Source organism: Gorilla gorilla, chromosome 9 (genome assembly GCF_029281585.2).
Source record: "Gorilla gorilla gorilla isolate KB3781 chromosome 9, NHGRI_mGorGor1-v2.1_pri, whole genome shotgun sequence".
Lineage (NCBI taxonomy): Eukaryota > Metazoa > Chordata > Mammalia > Primates > Hominidae > Gorilla > Gorilla gorilla.
Window position 1 is genome coordinate 135,009,286 of NC_073233.2, and position 27,996 is coordinate 135,037,281.

The following is a 27,996-nucleotide window of genomic DNA, read 5'->3' on the forward strand; positions in this document are numbered from 1 at the left end:
CAGGGTGAATTATATGCTTAGGCCTAAAGTATTCCAGCCTAATTCCAAACTTATTTTGAATTTGTGGTGAGCATGCAACTTAAGTGACATAAAGGGTGGTTGTTTGAGAGCTACGTCCTGTGCTTGTGTATTGTTTTATGCTGTATCCAGCCACATTCTTCCTCAGAAAAAGAGAGGAGGTGAGCTTGGTCCTAATAAACAGCAAAGCTCTTATTAGAGAGAAACTCTCCAGGCCTGGCCCCTCATTAAATTGATTGGATCCATTTTACAGATTTGTTCACTGAGGCAGCCATGCCCTGATTGCATTTTAGGAGGACCATGGGAGTCAAGAAGTTCAGCTTCTGAACTAACCAGACTATCACCGATTCGTTCTGCACCCTGAACTTTTACCCCTCCTGTTTTGCTAATGGTAATAGGCTAATTCAAAGTCACAAGAGCAACACTTTGAAGTGGAGCCTTGCTTGAGATGAGGATTATAGACTTTAGTTTCTAATGAACCCCAATGGAGCCTTTCTTCCTGGGAAGACATAGAGCAGCCCTTCTGTAATTCTCCATTCAAACCTCTGCAAATGCTATCAGCCGTTGCTAAAGCAGATCTCAGCAAGTGTCTTTGGGGACTTATGCCTCATATGTGCTCTCCTTTCCTTCCTCCCTGCTTCCACTTATGGTCTCTATTCCACTTTAACCACCTCTATTTCCTTCTTGCCCAGATTTAACAAGGTCCCTCTCAACCCCTCTCTCAGAGAACAGAAGTTAGTAGAGGGAATGCCGCAGGGTCCCACTGCCTGCAGAACCTCTTCAGCTGAATTCCAAAGGAAGCTCAGCAGCTGATGGGGAAGTGATTTATAATCCTAAACACAGTTCTTTCACTGTTGGTTCTGGCTTCTTGCATCACAAATTGCTCTGCATATTAGCATTACACTGATGACATTCAAAACAGGTGCAACTGCCTATAGAACAGCTGCCGCGGCCCACTGAAAGCTTCAAGCCGAGACCTGAGGTGCATGAACCCTCCTTCTGATAAGCTTCAGAGCAGGTAAAATCATCATTAAAGGAAAATTGACTTGTAAGTATGTGCAAGATTGTAGTTATTGCATCTAACCAGAAAGAAAAGCAAGGAGCCAGCAGCCGAGGGAATCTTCTTTAAAAATGTATTCAACAGAACAACAGAAAAGAAATTGCCATCTCAAGAGTGTTATGACACAACTTTAATATGCCAAGAGAGCAGACTGCTTGCATTTTCCTGGAATAGAGGGGTCACAGCCTGGAGCTGGGGCCTGGGAAGCAGCATGGTATGGAAGGCCAGGGAGCACAGGCTGTAAGGTCCTACTTTAGAAAAAATGGAGCAAGAGGTTGTATTATGGGGAAAAAAAAGCAACCCAAAGAAGCCTGGGAATATCAGATTTGGAGCCAGCCTAGCTAATGCTGGACCCCAATATGTCACCTGTGATAATTTTGATCCTGAAGGATAATTTCTAAGATTTATTCCATTTAAAACAAAGTGACCTAAAAGTTTTCACAGTAAGAGGCTGGAACTCAGAAGGAGGGTTAAACTTAACGTGGCCCCGGTCTGACTTCCACAAGCAATTCTGGCTTCTACTTTTATACCTATACTACCATTTACTGAGCACTTACAATATGCTGGGGGCCAAGTGTATCACTTAATCTTCACCATGATCATATCTGATAGGGTATAAATGTCATCTAACAAATGAATTTAACAAATGAATAAACAAATAACTAACAAATGAGTAAACTGAGGATCAGGGCAATTGTTACCTGTCCCAAATCACACAGCTTGAAAGAGGCAAAATCAGGATTTAAACACCAGCTGCCAACCCTAAAAGGGGTTGACCCTCTTTTTTCAGAGTATCATGTAATTTATTTCACAGCCGTAACGAAGCAAGAGAATGGGAGTGTAGATAAAGCCTCCTACACAATCCTCTTCTTCCTCTGGCCTGTATACAAATAGCAAAGTGATATTGCAAAAATGATGGGGAAGGCCAGGTGCGATGGCCTACGCCTATAATCCTAGCACTTTGGGAAGCCAAGGAGAGCAGATCACCTGAGGTCAGGAGTTTGAGACCAGCCTGGCCAATATGGTGAAACCAGTTTCTATTAAAAATGTAAAAATTAGCCAGGAGTGGTGGTGGGCACCTGTAATCCTAGCTACTTGGGAGGTTGAGGGAGGAGAATTGCTTGAACCCAGGTGGTGGAGGTTGCAGTGAACCGAGATCATACCACTTCACTCAAGCCTGGGTGACAATGAGACTCCATCTCAAAAAAAAAAAAAAAAAAGGATGGGAAATAAGTAATAAGCAGATGTTCTCTTAGCACAACTTCATAAGTCATACTTTTTCAGATTTCAACAATGCTGTTGATGGGTAATTGACACAATAAAGGGCATGTGTGTAAACCAATGTATAAGACATCGGTTGGTTGGAATGGTCTTTTGATAGACTGGCCAGGGCAGCCCCTCTTCCCAGCACCATGGCTCTGTGGGATTTAAATCCAATTGCTCAGCTATAGCCACACCTTCATTACTACCTGAGCTGTTTTTGCCCATGGCTTGGGAAGGGACTAGGATGGAGAATTCTGCAGAAATAAAGCCCCAACGTGTGGGGACAGACTCGGTTTAACCCAGGTTCATGTCATTCCTGGCTGCCCTCCCATCTTCTTTGGTAAGTCAAGGAATCTTAGAGGTGGGAGGAACTGCAGGGATCACCTGGTTCAGATCCTTCATTTCACAGATGAGGAAGTTAAGACTCAGAGAGATGAAGAGAGAACGATCCCTAATGATAAAGAGATGATGACCCGGGTCTGCTGACCTGAGGCCGCATCTTTCAATGACCACTTCCTCATATGTCCATACTGTAAAGCTTTGTCCTAGTTGTTTCTCTGGAGGGTGTGGACGGGTGGGGGAAAGGGGTCACTTCTCTTCAAGAGAAGAGAACCTCTGTGCCTGTGTAGAGCCCTTGCCCATCCTCCTGCCCCCAGCCCAGCCTTTGTAGTGATGGAGCAGAGGCATCTTGGTAAGAGGACTGGGTCAAGCTTTCAATGAGGTTCTGCAGGCAAGGAGCTATAGCAAAGCAGATCATCTGCTTCTCAACGGAGAAGCCAGGGCATCCTTACATAGCCAGATGCTGCAGGAATGAGGGAGAACAGCTCAGGCTATTGGCTAATATCTGCGTTTTAGCCTCGTATATGCACCAGACCATGGGCTTGGTGTCATAGGGGCATTCCAACATGAAGAAATGAACAGCATACAGCAGACAGAGGCTCAGAGATCTTACTGCACATGAGAGGTAGCCAGATATCTACACAGAAGAAAGAAAACTGACTACTTGCGTTGAAGTGGGGGCAGAGCTCCCTGTGGACTGGGGTCCTCAGGGCAGCATCAGGGAAGGGCGAGCTGAGGAAGGTCTCTGTGGGGACAACATCTTCATCGTCAGGAAAAAGGGCTGGTCTGGCCTGTTCTGGGACTGTCTCTAGTCCCACAGTTGTACAGCTGTCACTAGATAAATTAGTGTTCACCTGACCTCCTCTTTAGCCAGAGACTGTCCCCTTCTACTCTACCAAGACTTCCACTGTGCTCTGTGGCATTGCAGGATCGATTTTCCCCTCCTTCTGTGTCTCCGAGTACCATCCAAATAATCACATCTGTGCAATGCTTTGGGGTTTAAAGGCTCTTCAGCACCCGTTGCCACAGTTCTTCCCCATTACTTGTAAGGTGCATGGGGCAGTGTCATTATTATTATAACAGTGGAGGACATTCAGTTTAGGTACCCTGAATAGTAGAAGATAAAGCTGGCCTTACAATTGTGTTTTCCGGATCCTTGCATGAGATCATACCACCTCTTTGCCTCTTTCCTCTGTGCTGATTGTAGCTGCACCCTGCATGATCTGAGACCAGCTGAAACGTGGGTCAGGCCCTTAGGTGACAGGTTAGCTGGAGTGACAGAACTGGCAAGGAGACTGTGGACCATGTGAGGTGCGTCTTTTGTCAGACAGCTGTCCCAGCACAAGCAGCTGCCAAAGCCCATGTGGAAATACGGGAGTGTCTGGGAGAGCATTTAGGATTTTAATCAAGTAGCCGAAGTGCATTTGCTTTTTCATTAATCCCCATATTAATTAGTGTCATTTGCAAAAAGGGCCTGACGCACACTTGTGTCTGCTGAAGCCTCAACTGGCAATCCTGGGAGGCTGTAATGCAGCCTCATTCCTGCATGCTGCGTCTGCCCTGCTGCAGGAAAATAATGTAATTTTCTTTCAAAACCTGAGGGAGGTCTCAAGTTCTCTCTAATGGAAGCAAAAACAACAACAAAAATATGGGCTACAAGGTTCCTCCACACTTGTGCCTTGGCCCAACAGCAGTAATTACACAGATTAGAAATTGTGCTTAAAAAATCCTCTTTCCCATGTGCCCCACCTCACTTCCTAGGGCCCCTCATGGCTCCTGTTCACCTTCCTGACAGATAAATACCTGGGATCCACTCATTCATGCCTCACTGTGGCTCCTTGGTACTCAACCAATTCAGCTTCCATATCACCCCTGGAATATTCCCCTGTCTCCCTTCCTCAGGGGCGGATGCAGCATTTCGGAGACTTCCAAGGGAGAAGAGCAAGATAAAAATTGGGAATCTGGGGGAGCAGTTTTAACAATAATAGCTACATGAAAATAATATTAATATCATTTGCTTATTAAGGACAAGCCATGGGCCTCAGTGTTTTCAGCACTTCACCTACACTAACACATTTAGGTAATGTTATCCTTCTCATTTTAGAAATGATGCAACTGAGTCACAGAGAAGTTAAGTAATCTGCCTGCCGACACTCGGGTCGATGCCGCCTCATTCCATCACTCGGGCAATGGAGCCAAAGGCCACGTTCACAATCACTAGGCTGTCCCAGCCCCTTGGTGTGATTTGTCCCTTCCTAAGGTGTGCTTCTCTCATCTCTGGTCCTATTTCTAGTTGTTTCCTGACCCTTCACCATTTCCCCCTTGGCCCACGACCTTCATCATCCTGGCAGGTGGCAGGGCCTTCCCCTTTGACCTCCTCCTACCTTCACAGGAATCATCGTTTCAACATTTGCCTTTCCTAGTCTCTGGATATCAAAACTCATCAATTCCATAGCTCTCCCCCACATGCCCTGCTACAAGCTTAGACAGCATGGCTGTCAAGCCAGAATCCCAGCAGCCTCCCCCATTGGAAGTCCCTGGGGTGGGGTGGGGTGGGGTGAAGTGGGAGCTGAGTGGGCAGAGTTTCATCCACAGCACCATGTGCCCACTGTCTTCTGCCATGTGGTTCATGGAAAAGAATGTTTATTTCACTCCTAAAAGCCAGTGTGAAAACATTGGTCGCAGAATACCATGAGTTAACCTAACCTACTGCTAATGTTAATGATGAAACCCTTCCCAAATAATGCTTGGCTTTAGCAGAGACCTTTTGTTTAATGAGTTAGGTCAAAGGGGTGTTTCATTTATAAATTTCAGATACTGCAGTAAACCCCATAGGGTGTGATGTTCATGGTTATGGGGAGTCTGGGGGATCCTGAAAATCATGCCACCCTCAGTGAAGCTAGTGCAGTGGCCCTTTCATTTTAACTCTGGATGGGCAGAAGGAACGTGTGTGTGCGTGTGTGTGCGTGTGTGCACAGGAGGTGGGCAGATGGGGCTGAATAGCTCTTTCCTGCCTGCTCACAGCATGCTGTAGCTTCAGGCTCTGTTCTAGGTCCTCAAGCTTCCTGGGGGGCTCTGGGTACACATTTGTTTATCCATCTTTCTCCTCCACCCCAAGCAACTTCCCGCAGGCCACCTGAACTCCGCCTCTCCAACTTGTCAAAGAAGAAAGCTGCAACCATGTAATTATGACATCCTGGGGGTAATTTTAACTATAAGTCATTATTCTCAAACAGCCGATGCAATCCCTATTTGCCAGCACAAAGAGATGATTCTCACTAGCCTGAACTCACTGTCAAACATGCCAGGAGAAATAAAAAGGTGCTAATGCAATATAGCCCAGAAATAGAAAATAAGATTAGAGGCGACGCTTGAGATTTCAGGCTGTTGGGCGGGGGAGATAGCACAGGGTTTAGTTACCAGCAGAACTGTCAGACAAAAAGCCTCTGAGGTCATTAATACCAGAACCTTCATTAAGGCAAGTGGATAAAATTAAAGGGTGTTTTGTGAGGATTTAATTTTTCCTGGAGGTTTGCGGTCTCTGAAGGGCGTCTGGTGCTGGCTCTGAGGCCAAGGCGGCGGGCCCTGGAGTGGGGAATCAGGATGCTGGAGTTCTCATTCTTTGTCGTCTTCTCAGTGGGCCCTGCTGAGAACAGGCTGCATGAGGGGGCGCCTGTGCAGTGCTGAGCCGCTGCATCAGGGAACTGCATCTCCTCGTCCCCAAGCCATGTCCTGTGAAACAGCACGGAGTCTCCTGCACAGCTGGAACAAGCATAGCTCAGCCTTAGCATGGGTGGGGCAGGGTAGAAGAAAGGCTGTGTCGGGACAGGGCATCTTTGTGAGTTCTGAAGACCATCCAGAGACTCAGGGTGGTATTGGTGGAAACATAGAAACAGGTCTGACTTTACGCAAAGCTGAGAAGCAGGCAATGGTAGTCTTTGGTGACTTCTCGTGGGTAATTTTAGGGGTCCTCTCTTACCCCTTGTGCCCTTCCCTCACTCTGTTCTAGGAGTGCCTTTGTGTCAGCTAGTTGTCACAAGAAATATAATAAATAAATGCCCTCGATCTTGTTAAATGATTAAGGTTCAGAGGTATTAAACAGTCCTCCCAGGAATGTTTATAGTTGTAGAAATACATTTCTGAGGCTGAAAAGGACTTAATGGACTATGCTTTAATATGGAATGCAGGCATTGTGCGTGGTCAGTGAGGGGGCTACTTGGGAACTGGTCTTTCCTCTGTACTCTTTTCTTTCCTTAAAAACTACACTTAAGTTCTGGGATACATATGCAGAACGTGCAGGTTTGTTATACATGTACACACGTGCCATGGTGGTTTGTTGCACCCATCAACCCGTCATCTACATTAGGTAATTCTCCTAATGCTATCCCTCCCCTAGTCCCCCATCGGCTGACAGGCTCTGGTGTGTGATGTCCCTCTCCTTGTGTCCATGTGTTCTCATTGTTCAACTCCTATTTATGAGTGAAAATATGCGGTGTTTGGTTTTCTGTTCCTGTGTTAGTTTGCTGAGAATGATGGTTTCTATCTTCACCCATGTCCCTGCAAAAGACATGAACTCATCATTTTGTATGGCTGTATAGTATTCCATGGTGTATATGTACTACATTTTCTTTATCCAGTCTATCATTGATGGGCATTTGGGTTGGTTCCAAGTCTTTGCTATTGTGAATAGTGGCGCAATAAACATACGTGTGCATGTATCTTTATAGTAGAATGATTTATAATCCTTTGGGTATATACCCAGTAACGGGATTGCTGGGTCAATTGGTATTTCTGGTTCTAGGTCCTTGAGGAATCACCACACTGTCTTCCACAATGGTTGTACTAATTTACTCTCCCACCAACAGTGTAAAAGCATTCCTATTTCTCCACATCCTCTCCAGCATCTGTTGTTTCCTGCCTTTTTAATGATCTCCATTCTAACTGGCATGAGATGATATCTTATTGTGGTTTTGAGCGGATCTCCTAGCACAGCACTCGAGCTCTGCTAAGGGACAGACTCTGACTCCTCAACTAGGCCCCTGATCCCCGTGCCTCCTGACTGAGGGACACCTCCCAGCAGGGGTTGACAGACACCTCATACAGGAGAGCTCCGGTTGGCATCTAGTGGTGCCCCTCTGGGAAGAAGCTTCCAGAGGAAGAATCAGGCAGCAAAGCTTTGCTGTTCTGCAGCCCCCGCTGGTGGCACCCAGGCAAACAGGGTCTGGAGTGGACCTTCTCTGTATTCTTAACACTATTGTGTAGGGTCACAAATCAGGGCATTCGGATCGATCTTTACCTTGCTCTGGGATGCCGAGTAAGATCCGCCTTTGGCATTCTGTCATTCCCAGGAAAGGCTGGATGGTGATAACGTGCCTGTTCTTTCACCCCGGGTGGGGGATGAAGATGGTGATGGAATATGTTGAGGTTCTTCATGTTTTCCTTGGGTGTTGATGGAAATGAGCTCTCTATGGAGTCTCAGTGTTCCAGGACCTTTTGGGGGGCTTTAGCATAGTCAAATAAATCCAAACAAGAAATCCTCTCTGGGCTTCTTCATGTGGGGCCTAGGAGATGATGTGCTTTGATTTTGCACAAATGGAGAAATGGAAATCTAGAGAGGGGCTGGAACTTTTCCAGGGTCCTAAATTGGGATTGAGAAGATGTCTCCTGCAGGTGATTATGCATCTGGGAGCTAAAGACAACTCAGTCCTAACTGGGATCTACTTGTGACATCTGGCCTAGGATTTTAGTAGCTTAAAAAATGTCTGACCAAATGAAAAGCTTATAACCCGACTTTTATGGAAACCCAGCACTCATGGATATGGTGTCCAGAGCTATATGATTCCACACCTACAGCAAGGGGCTCATTTGGGAACATGTTAGAATGCAGAATCCCAGGCCCTATCCCACACTTGTGGAGTTGGAATCTGAATTTCAGTATGTGCATACTCCAGGTGATGTTTACATTAAAGCTTGAGAAGCATTGCCCTGAAGTCATGGATTGGTGATAAAGGAGATGGATTCCAGGCTGGGGGGATATTGGGCATCAGCTAAATTCCATGGAAGGGGAGTAACAACCCCTGTATTGCTTGCTCACCTTGGTGCTTGGAAGATCAAACGACACAACAAATGGGAAAGCCCACGGAGGAGCACATAGTGCTTGGAAAATGCATAGCATTTTCATGCTCATTGGCAGCTGGCCGGGCCCCACCCTGTTAGCCAGGGAGTCTTCTTCATCTCCACAGCCAAAATTCATCTATTTCTCTGCTCTAGTGCTTCTAGTCTTTTTGAAACAACATCACTTTGGGTTGCTTTCATCCAAACTGCAAAGAGTATTTGAATTCACATTACTGCCTTTAGTGAGATTCTCTTTTTTACCTCCATATATTTTTTTTTTTTTTGACACACATTTGCTGTGGTGCCTGGGACCCAGTGCAGAGGAGATTAGCTCTGTGTTCAGCCACTGGCCATGCCTCTGAGGAGCAGAGCTTTCTGTTTATCTCTTAGAAGCAGATGCTTTGGATTTTATCCTGGGGGAATTTATCAGGGTGCTCTGAGTTCATTCATTCATTCATTCTCATATTCCTCTCCACCCTGAATACACACACACACACACACACACACACACACACAACCTCTACACGTCAGCCATGTCAATGTTGTTTGCTGTATATTTGGGAGGATGTTTGCCATTTAGAGCCATTCTGGAATCGTCTGTAGTTTACTTCTCTTCCCTCTAAGCACATCCTTAGCTTGGGTTACTTTACCCCATCAGTGGCAGCCTGTCTTGGCCCCAGTCCTTACATGTAGCCAATGCATATGGATTTCTTCCAGTCCCAGCAGCTCTTTCATCTGACCTGGCATTTTCAGAGCAACACCAGGGTTTTCATTTTCTTTCATACAGGTGCCTATGTTAGGATGACTTGAAGTACTCAGAGAGAGAAAGTCATTGCCCATTTGTTCAAAGGGTTCATTTTTCTTTTTTTCAAGCACGAGTACACATGGGCATGCAATTACAAATGCACAGCTCTTACCATGAGCACATTGTAAATGCATGGTTAAGTGATTGATTTATACGGTGATTTATTTATGTTTTTGTCTCCGTGAATGACCGTATGTTTAGTGAGCAAGGCATGGTATTCATACAGGTATATGAATCCATGCATGCATTAATATGTGCTCATTCAGTACATATTAAGCACTAATGTGTTCAAGTGTTGTGTGTCACATACAGATACAGGTTTTGCTTTCAAGGGCTTTTAGTCTCCTAAAGGGGATGAGATATTTCCATGCAACTTTCATACAAAGTTGAGTTTTTTTCCTCCCAAGATGGTGGTTTAGAGGTTTTTAGCATGCCTCAGCCACTTGGAAATAGCAAGATAGCACATAAAGATCAACCACGTGAGCTTTAATTCAAGACGGAAAATGAGAATCCACTGGAATCATGAAGGACATCCCAGATCCCAGGAAGGAGAACACTGGCAAACAGCGCCCAAAATAAAAGTGACTGGCTGATAAAAGTCGGTGAAGCCTCAGTACACAAGAGAGGAAAAGAGCCTCTGTCTGATTTACCTTTCTGCTGGGGATCCAAGTAACCCAGGCTAAGGGGTGGTGGAAGGGGTGTACTTTTGTTTCTTCCAAGCTCTGGAACTAACTTGGAGAGAGGCTTGGAGATGCTGTGAGGGAAAGACACTGGGGAAACCTGCAGGCATTTTTCCAGACTGGGACTGACAGCAGGATGCCATTTTTAATCCAGGAGCATAACAAGTCAGTCATTCTTTGGTGACTTAGCATCATGGCCATGCAGGCATTTTAGTCTTGGGCCAGAGATTGGATCACCTGCTCTTGAGCAGGATAGGAGCTTCCACAGCCAGAACTGTGGAAGGTGCTTAAGCAGTAGGTGCTGGAGTTATCCTCTTCTCCCACAGCAAACTGGGAGTGGAAGGAGAGCTACTAGAGCTGCAGTTTCTCCTGGGTGGTGTGACTTGCAGCCAGGGCCAGTTTGGCAACCTGGAACCAGTCTGCATGTGACATTGCTAGGTGTCCCAGCCTGCTCCCCTAAGATCATGGTGCATGGGGCCCACTCCAACCCACCCTCAGGCAGATCTCCAGCCATTTAGAGCACCCACTTGCTTGGAGCAGCAGCCTGAGCCACTCTACCCTTCCTGGGCACGGATCATGGTGCAGCGGGGCTTTCTCTGCTCCATGCGCAGGCAGATCTCCAGGCATTTGAAGCACCCTCTCACCTAGATCAGCAGCCTGACCCACCCTACCCTTCCTGTGTGAAGATCTTGGTATGGGGTGGGGTGTCCCTCTGTGCTCCACATCCAGGCAGATCTCCAGGCATTTGAAACACCTGCTTGACTGCATCGGCAGCCTGAGTCACTCCAACCCTCCAGTGCAGAGATCTTGGTGCAGGGGCTGTCTGTGCTCCATGCCCAGGGAGATCTCCAGGCATCTGGATCACCTACTCTCATGGAGTTTAGGCTGCCTTCATCCCCATGCAGAGGCTTTGGTGCTGAGGAGGTTTCTCAGCTCCATGCATAAGTGCACCTCTAGGCACTTGGCGGCCACCCAATGGATTCTCCCTCAGTGCTGGTGCTTGTGCCTGCCATCATAAGACCTGATGTAGGTGGACCTTCCCAGTCTGACCCTGCCTTTTGTGGCTCCTGCCCTCCCTGGGTTTGAGCAGGGGGCTCAGACCATGGTGCATTCCATGAATCAACCCAGAGGCAACAGAGATCTTCTGTCAGAATAAAGTATATTCCCAGCCATATTGGCCATAGCAGGCTCATATCTGTAAGTGCCATATATTGGCTTATAGGTTAAATGGCATAGCCCAATATGAAACCTACCAAAAGAAATACATAGGGCTATAGAAGCAAAGTCAAAAGACACTACCTAGCATCCTCTACAGTCACACCCTCTAGGAGGGAGGAAAAGGAAAAGGAAGGAAAAAATAATACAGTAGGGAAAGAAAGAAAAAGAAAAAAATCCTACCTGCACAAAAATAATTTAAAAAATTAGAAGTACCAGCATCCGCAGATGAGAAGAAGCCAGTGCAAGAATTCAGGCATCATGAAAACTCTGAATGTAGTAACATCACCAAAGAATCACACTATCTGCGTCTCCAGCAATGGTCCCAGACCAAATGGAAACTCAGAAATGATGGATAAAAGATTCAAAGCATAGATTGCAAGAAAGCTCAATGAGATCCAAGACAAGGTTGAAAATCAACACAAAGAAACTTCCAAAGCAATCCAGGAAAGGAAAGAAGAGATAAACATCAATCAGATTAATCTTGTGAAAAATCAATCAGAGCTTCTAGAATAGAAAAACTCAAGGAATTTTGAAATACAATTTAAAGCTTTATCAATAGACAGGACTATGCAGAAGAAAAAATTTCAGACCTTGAAGGCCAGTCTTTTGAACTAACTCAGCCAGACAAAAATACAGAGAAAAATTTTTTAAACAAAATCTTTGAGAGAGAAGGAGAAAAAAGCAAATAACCTCAAAAACATATTTGAGAAAATAATTGAAGAAAATTTCCCTAATCTTGATAGAGATGTAGACATCCGGATACAAGAAATCCAGAGAAGACTTATGAGATACAACACAAAATGAACATCACTAAGGCGTATAGTCATCAGGTTAATGCTAAAGAAAAAAATCTGAAGGGCAACTAGAGATAAAGGTCAGATCACATACAAAAGGATCTCCAGCAGGATAACAGTTGACTTCTCAACAGAAACATTGCAAGTCAGGAGAGATGGGAGGCCTATTTTTAGCATTGTAAAGAAAAGAAATTCCAATCAAGAATTGTATACCCTGCCAAACTAAGCTTCATAAACATGGGAGAAATAAAAGTGTATTCAGACAAGCAAGCACTAAAGGAATTTGTTACCACTAGACTAGTATAACAAGAGATCCCTAAAGGAGTTCTAAACATAAAAAGAAAAGAAATCTGCTACCACAAAAACACACTTAGTGCATAGCTTGCAGACCCTATAAAGCAACCACACAATAGAAACTACAAAGCAATCAGCTAATAACTTTATGACAAGATCAAAACCTCACATATCGACATTAACCTTGAAGGTAAATGGTCTAAACACCCAACTCAAAAGTCACAGAGTGGCAAGTTGGCTAAAAAAACAAGACCCATCCATCTGCTGTCTTCAGGAGAGCCATCTCACAAGTACTGACACCCACAGGCTCAAAGCAAGGGTTGAGGAAAGTTCTATTATGCAAAAATAAAACAAAAAATACCAGGGGTCTATTCTTATATCAGATAAAACAAACTTTAAAGAACTACAGTAAAAACGGACAGTGAGATCAGGGGCCCATAATGATAAATGGTTAAGTTCAACAAGAATATGTAACTATTACAAATATATATGTGCCCAACATTGGAGCACTCAGATTTATTTTTCTAAAATACAAAAAGGTGGTTTTTTGAAAAGATAAATAAAATTGGTAGATCATTAGTGAGATTAACCAAGAAAAGAAAAGAAGATCCAAATAAATACAATTAAAAATGAAAGAAGAGATATTACTACTGATACAACTGAAATACAAAAGATTATTCAAGGCTACTATGAACATCTTTATGTGCATAAACTAGAAAACCTAGAGGAGATGGATAAATTCCTGGAAACATACAACCCTCCTAGATTAAACCAGGAAGATGTAGAAACTTGGAACAGACCAATAACAAGCAGCAAGATTGAAATAATAATTGAAAAATTGCCAACAAAACAAGCCCAAGACCAGATGGATTCACAGTTAAATTCTATCAGACATTCAAAGAAGAATTAGTGCCAATCCTATTGACACTATTCCACAGGATAGAGAAAACCAAGGAAGGACATAACAAAAAAAGAAAACTACAGACCAATATCTCTGAAGAACACAGATGCAAAAATCCTCAGCAAAATACTAGCTAACTGAATCCAACAGCATATCAAAAAGACAATCCACCGTGATCAAGTGGGTTTCATACCAGTGATGCAGGGATGGTTTAACATCTGCAAGTCATTAAATATGATACACCACATAAACAGAATTAAAGACAAAAATCACATGATCATCTCAACAGATGCAGAAAAAGAATCTGACAAAATCCAGCATCCCTTTATTATTAAAACCCTCAGCAAAATCACCATAGAAGGGACATACCTTAACTTAATAAAAGCTATCTATGACAAACCCACAGCCAACATTATACTGAACAGAGAAAAGTTGAAAGCATTCCCCCTGAGAACTGGAACAAGACAAGGATGATCACTTTCATGACTTCTATTCAAAGTATTACTGTAAGTCTTAGCAGGAGCAATCAGACAAGAGAATGAAATAAAGGGCATCCAAATCAATAAAGAGGAAGTCAAACTGTCACTGTTTGCTGATGATATGTTTGTATACCTAGAAAACACTAAAGACTCATCCATAAAGCTTCTAGAACTGGTAAATGAATTCAGCAAAGTTTTAGAGTACAAAATTAATGTACACAAAACAGTAGCTCTGCTATACCCCAATAACAACCAAGCTGAGAATCAAATCAAGAACTCAACCACTTTTATAATAGCTGCAAAAAAAAAAAAATCCCACCAAAAAAAAAACAAAAACAAAAAAGCTTAGGAATATACCTAACCAAGGAGGTGAAAGACCTCTAGAAGGAATACTACAAAACACTGCTGAAAGAAATCATAGACAACACAAACAAATCGAAACACATCTCATGCTCATGGATGGGTAGAATTAATATTGTGAAAAGGACCATGCTGCCAAAAGAAATCTACAAATTAAATGCAATTCCCATCAAAATACCACCATCCTTCTTCACAGAACTAGAAAAAAAAATCCTAAAATTTATATGGAACCAAAAAAATCCTGTGTAGCCAAAGCAAGACTAAACAAAAAGAAAAATATCTGGAGGCATCACATTACCAGACTTCAAACTCTACTATAAGGCCATAGTCACCAAAACAGCATGGTACTGGTATAAAAATAGGCACATAGACCAATGGAACAGAATAGAGAACCCAGAAATTAAGCCAAACACAGCCAACTAATCTTTGACAAAGCAAATGAAAACATAAAGTGGGGAAAATATACCTGTTCAACAAATGATGCTTGGATAGTTGGCAAGCCACAGGTAGAAGAATAAAACTGGTCCTCATCTCTCACCTTATACAATAATCAACTCAAGCTGGATCAAAGACTTATATCTAAGACCTGAAACCATAAAAATTCTAGAAGATAACATCAGAAAAACCCTTCTAGACATTGGCTTAGGTGAAGACTTCATGACCAAGAACACAAAAGCAAATGCAACAAAAACAAAGATAAATAGATGGGACTAAATTAAACTAAAAAGCTCCTGCACAGCAAAAGCTGGCCATAAAGCAGAGTTAACAGACAACCCAAAGAGTGGGAGAAAAGTCTTCACAATCTGTACATCCAACAAAGGACTAATTTCCATAATCTACAAAGAACTCAAATAAATTAGCAAGAAAATAAAACGAGCCTACCAAAAAGTGGGCTAAGGACATGAATAGACAATTCTCAAAAGAAGATATACAAATGGCTAAGAAGCATATGGAAAAATGCTCAACATCACTAATTATAAGGGAAATGCAAATCAAAGCTATAATGTGATACCACCTCACTCCTGCAAGAGTGGCCATAATCAAAAAATAAAAAAATAGTAGATGTTGGTGTGGGTGTGGTGAAAAGGAAACACTTTTACACTGTTGGTGGCAACGTAAACTAGTACAACCACTATGGAAAACAGTGTGGAGATTCCTTAAAGAACTAAAAGTAGATCTACCATTTGATCCAGCAATCCCACTACTAGGTGTCTATCTACCCAGAGGAAAAAAAGTCATTATATGAAAAAGATACTCGCACATGCATGTTTATAGCAGCACAATTTACAATTGCAAAAATATGGAACCAGCCCTAATGCCCATCAATCAAAGTGTGGATAAAGAAAATGTGATATATATATATATATATATGTATATATATATATATATATATACACACACACACAAACACACACACACACACACACACACATACACACACACCATGGAATACTACTTGGCCATAAAAAAGAAACAAAATAATGGCATTCACAGCAAGACGGATGGAATTAGAGACTATCATTTTAAGTGAAGTAGCTCAGGAATGGAAAATCAAACATTATATGTTCTCACTCGTAATTGGGAGCTAAGCTCTGAGGACGCAAAGGCATAAGAATGACACAGTGGACTTTGGGGACTCTGGGGAAAGGGTGGGGGGGGTAAGGGATAAAAGACTACGCACTGGGTAGAGTATACACTGTGTGGGTGATGGGTGCACCAAAATCTCAGAAATCACCACTAAAGAACTTATTCTGCAACCAAACACCACCTGTTCCCCCAAAACTACTGAAATAAAAAATAGAAAATAAAAAACTTCTAGACTTACAAAAAGACTTAGATAGCCACACAATAATATTGGGAGACTTCAACACCCTGCTGACAGCATTAGACAGATTATTGAGACAAAAAACTAACAAGAAATTCTAAACTTGACATTGACCATTTGGACATAATAGATACCTACAGAATACTCCACCCATCAAACACAGAATACCTATTTCTCTCATCTGCATAGAGAACATACTGCAAGGTTGACCACATGCTTGGCCATAAAGCACTCTCAATAACTTAAAAAAAACCGCAAAAACTCTACTCTTGGACCACAGTGGAATAAAAATAGAAACCAATACCAAGAATATCTCTCAAAACTATACAATTATCTGGAAATTAAACAACTTGCTCCTGAATGACTTTTGCATAAACAATGTAATTAAGATAGAATTTTTTTAAAAAAAGTTTGAAGTAAATAAAAACAGAGATACAACATACCAAAATCTCTGGGATGCAGTAAAAGCCTTTAAGGGGAAAGTTTATAGCACTAAATGCCTACTTCAAAAAGCTAGAAAAGTCTCAAATTAACATTCTAACATCACACCTAGAGAAACTAGAAAAACAAGAACAAACTAACCCCAAAGGTAGCAAGGAAAATTAATGAAAACAAAAGTTATTTTTTTGTTTTGTAAAAATAAACCAAACCACTAGACCAATAGCTAGATTAGCAAAGAAAAAAGGAGAGAAGATCCAAATAAGCACAACTAGAAATACAAAGGTGATATTACAACTGATCCCATGGACATACTAAAGATTCTCAGAGAGTACTATGAACATCTCTAAGCACATAGACTAAAAAATCTAGAGGAAATCAATACATTCCTGGAAACACATACCCTCCCAAGATTGAATCAGGAATAAATTAAAACATTGAACAGATTAATATGGAGTTCCGAAATTGAATCAGTATTAAAAGCCTGTACCAATGAAAAGTCTTGGACCAGATGGATTCATAGCCTAATTCTACCAGACATAGAAAGAAAAGCTGGTACCAATTCTACTGCAACTATTCCAAAAAAATCGATGAGGAGGTACTCCACCCTAATTCTATAAAGCTAACATCACCCTGATACCAAAACCTGGAAAAGACACAACAGAAAAAGAAAACTACAATATCCCTGATGAACACAGATGCAGATATCCTCAACAAAATACTAGCAAACTGAATTCAACAGCATACCAAGAGGTTAATTTACCATGATCAAGTAGGCTTTATTCCTGGTATGCAAGGTCAGTTCAATATATGTAAATCAATAAGTGTGATTCACTAAATAAACAGAATTAAAAACAAAAACCATATGATCATCTCAATAGACATGGAAAATACTCTCAATAAAATCCAGCATCCCTTCATGATAAAAACCCTCAAAGAAATGAGGCATTGAAGAAACATACCTCGCAATAATAAGAGCCATCAGTGACAAACCAACAGCCAACATCGTACTGAATGGGCAAAAACTGGAAGCATTCCCCTTGAGAACTGGAACAAGAAAAGGAAGCCCACTTGGCCCTTCCTATTCAACATAGTATTGGAAGTACTAGCCAGAGCTATCAGGCAAGAGAAAGAAATAAAAGGCATCCAAATAAGAAAAAGAAAAAGTCAAATTATCTCTCCTCATGGATGATATAATCCTATACCTAGAAAACCCTATAGACTCTGCCAAAAGCCTCCAGGAACTAATAAATGACATCAATAAAGTTTCAGGATACAAAATCCATGTACAAAAACCAGTGGCATTTCTATACGTCAATAACATTCAAGATGAAAGCCCAATCAAGAATGCAATCTCATTTACAATAGCCACACAAAAAATAAAATACCTAGAAATGTAACTAACCAAGGAGATAAAATATCCGTAACACTGCCAAAATGAATCATAGATGACACAAACAAGTGGAAAAACATGCCATGTTCATGAATTGGAAGAATCGGTATCATTAAAATGGACATTCTACCTAAAGCGATATACAGATGCAGTGCTATTCCTATTAAACTACTGATGTTGTTTTTTATGGAACTAGAAAAAAACTATCCTAAAATTCATATGGAACCAGAAAAGAGACTGAATAGCCAAAGCAATCCTAAGCAAAAAGAACAAAGCCAGAGTCATCACATTACTCTACTTCAAACTATGCTATAAAGCTACAGTAATCAAAACAGCATAATACTGGTAAAAAAACAGACACATAGACCAATGAAACAGAAGAGAGAACCTGGAAATAAAGCCACACACCTACATCAATCTGTTGTTGACAAAAATAGAGAGTATTTTTGGACACTCCCCTTTTTTAGGACACTCTCAATAAATGGTGCTGGAATAGCTGGTTAGGCATATGCAGAAGAATAAAACTGGACCCTTACTTTTCACCATCTAAAAAATCAACATATGATGGATTAAAGATTTAAATGTAAGACCTCAAACTATGAGAATCCTAGAAGCAAACCTAGGAAACACCATTCTGGACATTGGCCTTGGGAAGGAATTTATGTCTAAGTCCTCAAAAGTAATTCCAGTGAAAACAAAAATTGAAAAGTGGTACCCAATTAAACAAAAGAACTTCTGCACATCAAAAGAAACTATTAACAGAATAGACAACCTAAATAATGAGAGAAAATACTTACAAACTATGCATCTGACAAAAGTCTAACATCCTGAATCTATAAGGAACTTAAACAATTCAACAAGCATAAAAACAAATAACATCATCGAAAAATGGGCATATGATATGAACAGACACTTCTCAAAAGAAGACATACAAGTGGCTAACAAACATATGAAAAAATGCTGTACATCACTAATCATCAGAGGAACATAAATCAAAATCACAATGAGATATTATTTCATACCAGTCAGAATGGTTATTATTGAAAAGTCAAGGCCAGGTGCAGTGGCTCATGCCTGTAAACCCAGCACTTTGGGAGGCAGAGGCAGGAGGGTCACTTGAGTCCAGAAGTTCAAAACCAACCTGGGCAACATGACAAGACTTCATCTTTCCAAAAAAAAAAAAAAAAAAAAAAGATAAAAATTGAGCAAAAAAATAGCCAGGTGTGGTGGCACATACCTATAGTCCAAGCTACACAAGAGGCTGAGACAGGAAAGTTGCTTGAGTCCAGGAGGTCAAGGCTGCAGTGAGTCACATTCATGCCGCTGCACTCAGCCTGGGTGACAGAGCAAGATCTATCTCAAACAATGATCTAAAAACAGTAGATTCTGGTGAGGCAGGGGAGAAAAGGGAATGCTTATACATCGTTGGTGGGAATGTAAATTAGTTCAGCCACTGTGAAAAGCAGTTTAGAGATTTCTCAGATAAAACAGAACAACCATTTGACCTAGCAATCCCATTACTGAGTATATATCCAAAACAAAACAATCATTTATACCAAAAAGACACATGCACTTATATGTTCATCACTACACTATTCACAATAGCAAAGTCATTAAATCAACCTAGGTGCCAATCGATGATGTAATAAGGAGAATGTGGTGCATATACACCATGGAATACTATGCAGCCATAAAAATGAAATATGTCCTTTGCAGCAACATGGATGCAGCTGGAGGCTATTATCCTAAGTGAATTAATGCAGGAACAGGAAACCAAATACACATATTCTCCCTTAGAAGAAGGTGCTAAACATTGGGTACCCATGGACACAAATATGGCAACAACAGAAACTGGGGACTATGAGAAGGGGGAGGGCAAGATGGGCAAAAGGTTGAAAAACTAACTAGTGGGTACTATGCGCAGTACCTGGGTAATGGGATCATTTGTACCCCAAACCTCAACATCACTTAATATGTCCAGGTAAAAAACCTGCACATGTATGCACTGAATCTAAAATAAAAGTTGAAAAGAACAAGAAAATGATTAGGGTCAGGAGAGGAATAAATAAAATGAGAGCAGAGGGATATAACCTTGCTTTCAGCTGGATATCAGGGATAACTCCTAGGAGGAGATGGAATTTGAGCAAAGGATTTGAACCTGTGGAAATGAACACTGCTCTCCAGGTTGAGTGAACCCGTGGGACAATGGCATATACCTAGAAATGCTGATATATAGTGAACAGCAAGCAGTTCAGCCTGGCCGAAACACCTGGGCTGGGTGATGGGAGGGTGATAGATGTGATCTGTCTACGTTAGATTGTGGGGAACTCTGGGTTCAAATTAAGGAAGCTTAAATTTTGGATCTTGTGTATCAGGAGACGGGATGTTTTTGAGACAGATCAGTAAGATAATCAGAGTAGTGCTTTAGGAAGATCACTTTGTAGGGATCTGTAAAACAAATTAGAGATGTAGAAGACTAGAGGCATCAAAAGTAGTTAAGAGGCTATTACAGTAATCCAGATGAATAAGGATTGTGTGAATTAGGGTGGTGGCAGAGGTTGGTAAAGGAAATATGAATGACTCAACATTGACAAAGCTCAAAAAAGGGAAAGATGATGACGAGGGTATGGGGCTTGAGATGATGGAGATGTCATAACACACATAAGGAACACAGCCTGGAAAGCTTATTTCTTTTTTGATTGGGGTAAAGGATGAAAGGTGAGTTTAGTTTGGCATGTGTTGAGTTTACCGTGCTGGTGGGAACATTTAGGTGGAAAACTTCAGCAAATAATTGAACGTTTGGAAGTGGCACTCGGGACTGATTTCAGAACTGAAGTTAAATTTGACGATCATGTTTACAGAGGGGCTAATGGAAGCCTTAAAAGTGAATGCCTTGTTAAGAGAAAAGATACAGAGGAAGGATTAAAGGGCTGGCAGAGTTCAATATCTATATTCAGGATGAGGGAAAAGAGGAAGGAGAACAAAGAGGTAGAAACACATCTGTATATTGTCTCTAGCTAGCCTATGCATGAGCACACACGCAAACACACATACACACACAGTTTAAACTAAAATTCACACATATTAAGATTACTGGTATATTCAATTTCACATAGTTGGAAGAAAACAGAAGAGAGATAGTGTCTCAGTAACCAAGGAGGGGAGGATGATTGATAGTGTCAAGCATAGATGGAAGAGCAATACATGAAGAGAAACAGCTAGTTTTGTGCATGAAGATGGTATGTTTACATGGGCACAAGCACGTGCACGCCTGTGAGTATATATCTGAGTGTTTTGAGGGGGAAGGTATTATATAAGTAGGGACTAGAAAAGAAATGGGATGAAGTTGTCAATCAGGAGACAGCAATAAGAAGAATCATCATATATGAGAACAAATGGATATCCAACAAAATGTTTTCTTGATGGTTATTTTGATTCCTTAAAGCCTGAGCTTGGTTTCTGAACCTTGATTTGATTCTGTGTGGTGTATTCAGCAAATCTTGCTTCATTTTAGGCCTCGAGTCTTTCAATAGGTGTGGAATTACTAGGTGACTTGCTTTGCTCCAGTTCTTCCTCATGTCAATGAGGGCCTTTCAGTAATTAGCCTCTTGAATATGAAACACATTTTGAGCAGAAGGCTGGTCAGAGTATTTAGTTTGTTCCAGCATATACTCTACCGAATGGTGGGGATGGCACTTTATTACCCATTTGAATTATTCTTTTTAAATAGGATGGACTGTTTTCTGCTTATTTTTCTGGGTTAGGAATCTTCTTACCTAAATTTAGTCAAATACATAACTCATATTGAATGTGGAAAGGAACTAATTTGGGACAAGAAACCAAGGCAAAGAATCCTCCTTAGCAACAAATAGGATAATGGACTTAATTCTTAATAGTGTCTCATCATTTTTCCCTATTATATTGCATTTGATTTCGTTTCTCTTTCAGGCTCTCATTTCCTTAAAGTTTAGTTAATATTACACTCTCAGAACCCAATCCCAGTGAGGGATGGCTCAGGGGATGTAACTCCAGTCAATACTTAAATGTCACTCTTCCAAAGATGATGAGAGAGGCAAAGAGGATGAGATGATTTGGCCTATATGTTGGTCATGCGCACTTTATTCCCATAATTATTATTTTTCATTTAACAGTTATTGAATGAGGCACACTCCTCTGTGACTGCATTCCTCCCATTGTTTCTCCCACCCTTTCCCTCCCTCCCCTCACCTTGCCTGCCTTCCTGCCTTCCTTCTTTAATTATAAAACAACATGTTAAAGATTCTGGTCCTGAAACCTCATTCCAGTTCATAAAAAACTAAATTCAAAGAACCTTGATTTTTTTCCCTCTTCACAGACTTTGTCATGAGAATTCTTAGCTGATTTCCCTTGTGGCATGCCTGGGTCACATGAGTGTGTGTGTATGTGTGTGTGTGTGTGTGCGTAAGGGATGAAAATAGGCCTGTCTTTATGGAACAGGTACAGTATTTCACAGCCGGCTGGCTAGGAATGGAATTCTTCTGTGAAGAGCTACTTTTCTGGATCCTGAACTGATTAGCAGGTGCAAATTCTACACTGAATGCTGATAAGACCAAACCACACACATCTGTGTATCTGTAGATGGTGTGCACATGCACACACACACATGATTTTTATTAAAATGCACACACATCTGTATTACTGCTACATTCCCTTCTACATAGTTGAAAATCCTTCCTTTTGCAGCTTCAAAGATAGCCAGGCAGGAGTTATTTTATAGAATGGAAGTAATTTCTACGGGGCCAAGCAATAATAAGGAAATTGGAAGTCAAGGACTATCTTCCGAATGGAGAAGAAGCTCCATCAACCACAGAGGGAAATTATGATCACTCCTGCCATCCTGCTCCTTTGTGTATCCAGGTAACCTCTATCAAGAACGTGTGTTTCCCTAGGCTTAGAATGGGGCTTTCTTCCATCCCTGTGGCCCACTCCGTTCTCCAACATAACTCTTTTAGCAGCTTAAACTTCAATTATGATTCTGTAATAATTTGGTTGTGTGGCTATTTCCACCACCTCCTGCCCACCACTCCATTCTCCAACATAACTCTTTTAGCAGCTTAAACTTCAATTATGACTCTGTAATAATTTGGTTGTGTGGCTATTTCCACCACTTCCTACCCACCTTGGAAAGGTGTATTTCCAGAGGTTAGGTCCTGGCAGCAGCTTCCATGGACCCTCCATGTTCAGAGGTGAGGGCTGATTCAGCACTTTCCTGGCTGGACAGTTCCTGGCCCAAGCCTCTGGCTTCTTCTTCCCTGGCCTTCCACTCCCTTCCTCTGGTAAGGCTCTGGCATCAGATACAAGGACCCCAGTAGCTACAGAGGCCAGTGAATGAGCAATGAGCCTGCTGCAGAGCCTTCATTTCTCATTGTCTCTTCATCCAGACCAATTAGCCCTTCCACTGCCCCACAGTGAAAAAAAAATGATGCATGTGAACTTGGCATTATGGGGGGACCCCCGAGGTGTAGGTATTAAGTATATATGAGATTTCCTCTTTTATCATTGTCATGTACTTTTCACAGACATTCATCTCAGGACTTCCCAGAAGACAGACCCACCCCCAATTTTCCTGTCCCTTCTGGTTTCAGTCACTGCTCTCTTACCTTGTCCTCCTTCTCTTCCCAGGATGAAGGGGAGAATTGGAGTCTTGCATGATGAAAGGACAACATTGCTGCCAAAACAATCCACCGTGACTGTAGACATATTTTCCACCCTTATCCTGCAGGTTTTCTGCCAGTTGTTGGCCCCTCACCAATTTTGCTCCTGGGCAGTCTGAGGTGGAACATAATTTTGTATAAAACAAATTATGCTCAACCTCACTTATAATCAGGGAAATGTGAGTCAAAACCACAATAAAATATCACCTCATGCTGTTTAGGATTGCTGTTATCAAGTAGACAAGAAAGAAGTGTTGGTGAGGGTAAGGAGAAAATAAAATCTTTGCACACTGTTGGTGGGAATGTAAGTTGGTAAAGCCACTATAAAAGGCAATATGAAGGATTCTCAAAAAATTAAAAATAAAATTGCCAAATGATCCACCAATCCCTCTTCTGGACACGTAATCAAAGGAAATGAAATCAGTATCTCAAATAGGTATTTGCACCCCATATCCATTGCATCCTTTTTTGTAATAGCCAAGATATGGGAGCAATCGAAGTGTCCATCAACAAATGAATGGATAAAGAAATCATGGTACATATATACAGTGGAATATTATTCAGACATAAAAAGGAAGGAAATCCTGTCATTTCTGAAGACATTAATGAACCCAGAGGACATCATACTAAGTGAAATAAGCTAGATATAGGAAGACAAAAACCACACGATCTCACTTACATGTGGAATCTAAGAAAGTCAAACTCATAGAAGCAGAGAGTAGAATAGTGGTTGTCAAGGGCTTGGGATAATTGAGGAGATGTTGGTTAAAGGGTACAAACTTTAAGTTATAAGATGAACAAGTTCTGGCGCTCTACTATATAGTATGGGTGATGATGGATGTGTTAATTAATTTGATTGTGACATTCATTACACGGTGTATATGTATAACAAATCATCACGTTGTACACCTTAGATATATTCCATCTTTATTTATCAATTAAATGTTTTTAAAAAGGAAGGCAAAATGGGCCAAAAGGAGTAACTACTTTGTGTAGAGCTGATGTCCAGGCTAGAATTTCTAAACTTTTTCTGTAACCTAGAGTCTCTTTTATACTTTTGACTTACCCATTATTCATAACAGATTTCAGGAACCCTCATCACACTGCCTATTGCTAAAAACTCAAAGGAGTTATTGTTATATGAACAACCCAAGTTAATGCAGTCATTAATGGAAATACAGAGTCTTGACTGAAAGAGATCATTTCTATTTTTTGTTGCGATAGTCAGATCATAGCCAGTCACATCTTTTAGGGAGGCTGTAAATAGGCTGGAGTTCCTTCAGCAAACAGGATGCTGTAGAATAAAATATTCTACATGAGAATACTTAAACAAATTGGAGTGCCTGGTGCCACCATGTAAATTGTGAGGTGTCAGACAGGCTGGTCTTTGGATTAGAGATTGGGCTTACTCTCTGTGGCCCTATGAGTAGAGCAGGTCGGGGTGGGGTTGGGCAGGGAGGAAGATCATCTTAAAGTGATAGATGTAGGCTCAGTGTGAGGAAGGATTTCTAAGAGTTGGAGCTGCTCAGAGGTGAAATATCAAGAGAGTGCCCTTCAGGAGCAGTGTCTGAAGACAGACCACATGGCCAATAGGGAGAGATAAGCGGGCTGGGTGGCCCTCAGTGCTTTGCTTCCAGTCTTGGGAGTCTTACTGAAATAGCTAATGACCACTCAACCCAAAGAACAGACACATGTCTGCCATGTCTCTCTGGGCTCATCCTGCTTATTGCAAGTGAGGCCCAAAGGTGGGGCTGTTATTCCCTGACGTTTCAGGTCCACGTGCAACTTATTCCCAGATCTTTTCTGAAAAAAAAAAAGCAGAGAGACTGTTTGCCAGACAGCTGGACCAGAATGAGGGAAAAGAAGATAAGGCCCAACCGAGAAGTCAGAAAAGCTTCACTTTTCATTAGCTCCACATTCCAAAGTAAGAAATCAATGTGCTTAGCTGCAATTCAAAGCAATTAGTCTTTGTTCTCACACACTCTCAAAGAATGACTTAAAGAAGCCCAAATAAATATTTTCAGAAAAGAGAGTAAATTTGTGTTACTTAACCCAAGGAATGCAAACAAGTGTAATTAAAGTGAATACCCATAAATAAAGTAAATACATTAGTTAGGAAATGAATTAATTAGTGTTTAATTACTATCAATTACTAAAATCACTACAGAATTACTTGTAGCATGGACTGAATCTCTTGCTCCTATTAATAATTTCCATTGCTAATTGTATGCACTTGTATTTTCTTTGGGTGCATCTTAGCAGAGCTAATAGGAGGAAGCAACAGCACAGTGAACAATGACAGGGACATTTTTTTTCTTTGTTCAGTAAAAAACAAAAGTGATTTGAAATATATCTGCCTGGTTGTCAAAAGCCAATGTGGGTGAGGAAGGTGCGCAGGAAGGAAGGTTGTCCTCGTGACACAGGGTGACCCTCGCCATTCCCTGCTGAGGGGAAGCCGCTGATGTTTGTGGCAGAGCCCTAAGGTGAGGGGTGTGTGTGTGTGTGTGTGTGTGTGTGTGTGTGTACAGAGGAGAAAGGTAGGTACTGGGAGGCTCAATGCCTGAGCTCACTTCCAGCATGCTCTGTGGAATGCATATGTAGACTGGCAGCCAGGCATCTCTACCCACTGGTCTTGACAAGTGAGCGAATAAGTTTTACATTTACCTGGAGGACAAAGTTCATCATTTGCTGCCTTGCAGGTGGAGAGAACACACCTGACATCATGCTCCCTAAGAAGCAACACACTAGCTGGTGCTAGAAACAGATGTACACAAATGAGAGGCTGAGGCTAAAGAGTGTCTTTCCTGGGACCCACTCTGCCTGCTCACCAGCATTCTCATTTTCCTGTTTACACAACATCCCCTTACCCCTTCCCTGCCCTCTCCTCCTCTCCCTCATGGACACAGACTCTCAGGCCAGACCGCCTAGGTTTGATTCCAAGCTTCCTCACCTGAAAGACCTTGGGCAAATTACTTAACCTCTGTGAGTCTCGATTTCCTCACCTGTAAAATGGGGAGAATGATAGTACCTACCTCTCTTGGTTCTGGTGAGAGCTCAGATTAGTGGGTGACACATAGCAATCTCTGCTTTACTCATATTCTTGGTATTTCCACCACGTATTTCTTTGTGGAGTAGTTGAGGGGATACATATGATGTGGAGATAAACTAGCTGGGAGGATGGCAGGAGTGATTTGGGAGGGAAACGAAGTTGAAGAGGAGGAATTGGTCCTTAAGTGGTTGTTCTGTTTATTAGTTAGTGTTCTCCAGAGAAATGACACCCATAGGAGATTTATTATGAGGGGTTAGCTCACATGATTATGGAAGTGGAAAAGTCCCATGATCTGTTGTCTGCAAACTGGAGGCCCATGAAAGCCAGTGGTGCAACTCAGTCGAAGCCTAAAGGCCAGGAGTGCCACTGTCGGGGGGGCAGGATAAGACGGACATCCCAGCTGAAGGAGAGAGAGAGCAAACTCATCCTTCTTTTGCTTTTCTGTCCTATTCAAGCCCTTTAAGGAATAGATAATGCTTCCCTACATTGGTGGGGGCAGATCTTCTTTGCTTAGTTTATTCATTTAAACGCTAATCTCTTCGGGAAACACTGTCACAGGTATACCCAGAGACAATATTTTTCCACCTATCTTGGCATTCCTTAGCCTAGTCAAGTTAATACATAAGGAATCAAAAAAAAAAGTCAAACCCTCAAAAGGAGAGTAAATGGTGATCACTAGGGCCTGGGGTTTGGGGAAAAAGGGAAGAGAAGTAGGTTAAAGGGCAAGTACTTTCAGCTGTAAGATGAATAAGTTCTGAGGATCTAATGTATAGCTTGTTAACTATAGTTAACAATATGATACTGTTTATTTGAAATTTGTTAAGAGAGTAGCTCCTAAGTGTCCTATATGCGTGCACACACACACACAGACACACACACACACACACACACACACACGATAACTATGTGTGGTGATGAAAGTGTTAATTTGATTGTGGTAATAATTACACAATGTATATGTATATCAACTCATCATGCTGTACACTTTGAATATATACAAATTGTATGTGTTAAATACACCTCAATAAAGCTGGACATTTAAAAAAAGAAAGTGAAGGGAGAGACCAGGAAGAGTGAAAAGAGGACGGCCATTGCTTGACACTGGTCCTGAATTCATTTTATCATTCTGACGCATCCATTCCTGACTTTCTGGGTAACCATCAGCCTGTAATTATCCCAGCTTAATCCCAGGATTTTCATTTGTAAAAAAGAATAATATAAATATTTGCTTCATGGCATTGCTGCAGAGCCTAGCACTGGAAGTTTTTGAGCC

The 27,996-nt window shown here is 41.6% G+C and overlaps 1 long non-coding RNA gene across 1 annotated transcript in view; it reads left to right on the forward strand.

The window, feature by feature from the left end:
- The window catches only part of LOC109028816 (uncharacterized), a 33,698-nt gene extending 8,032 nt beyond the window's left edge, over nucleotides 1-25,666 (forward strand). The window contains exons 2-3 of the long non-coding RNA XR_010135412.1: nucleotides 22,704-22,877; nucleotides 23,643-25,666. This is a non-coding gene — a long non-coding RNA (uncharacterized lncRNA). The remainder of the gene's footprint in view (nucleotides 1-22,703; nucleotides 22,878-23,642) is intronic.
- The last annotated feature ends 2,330 nt before the right edge of the window (nucleotides 25,667-27,996 follow it).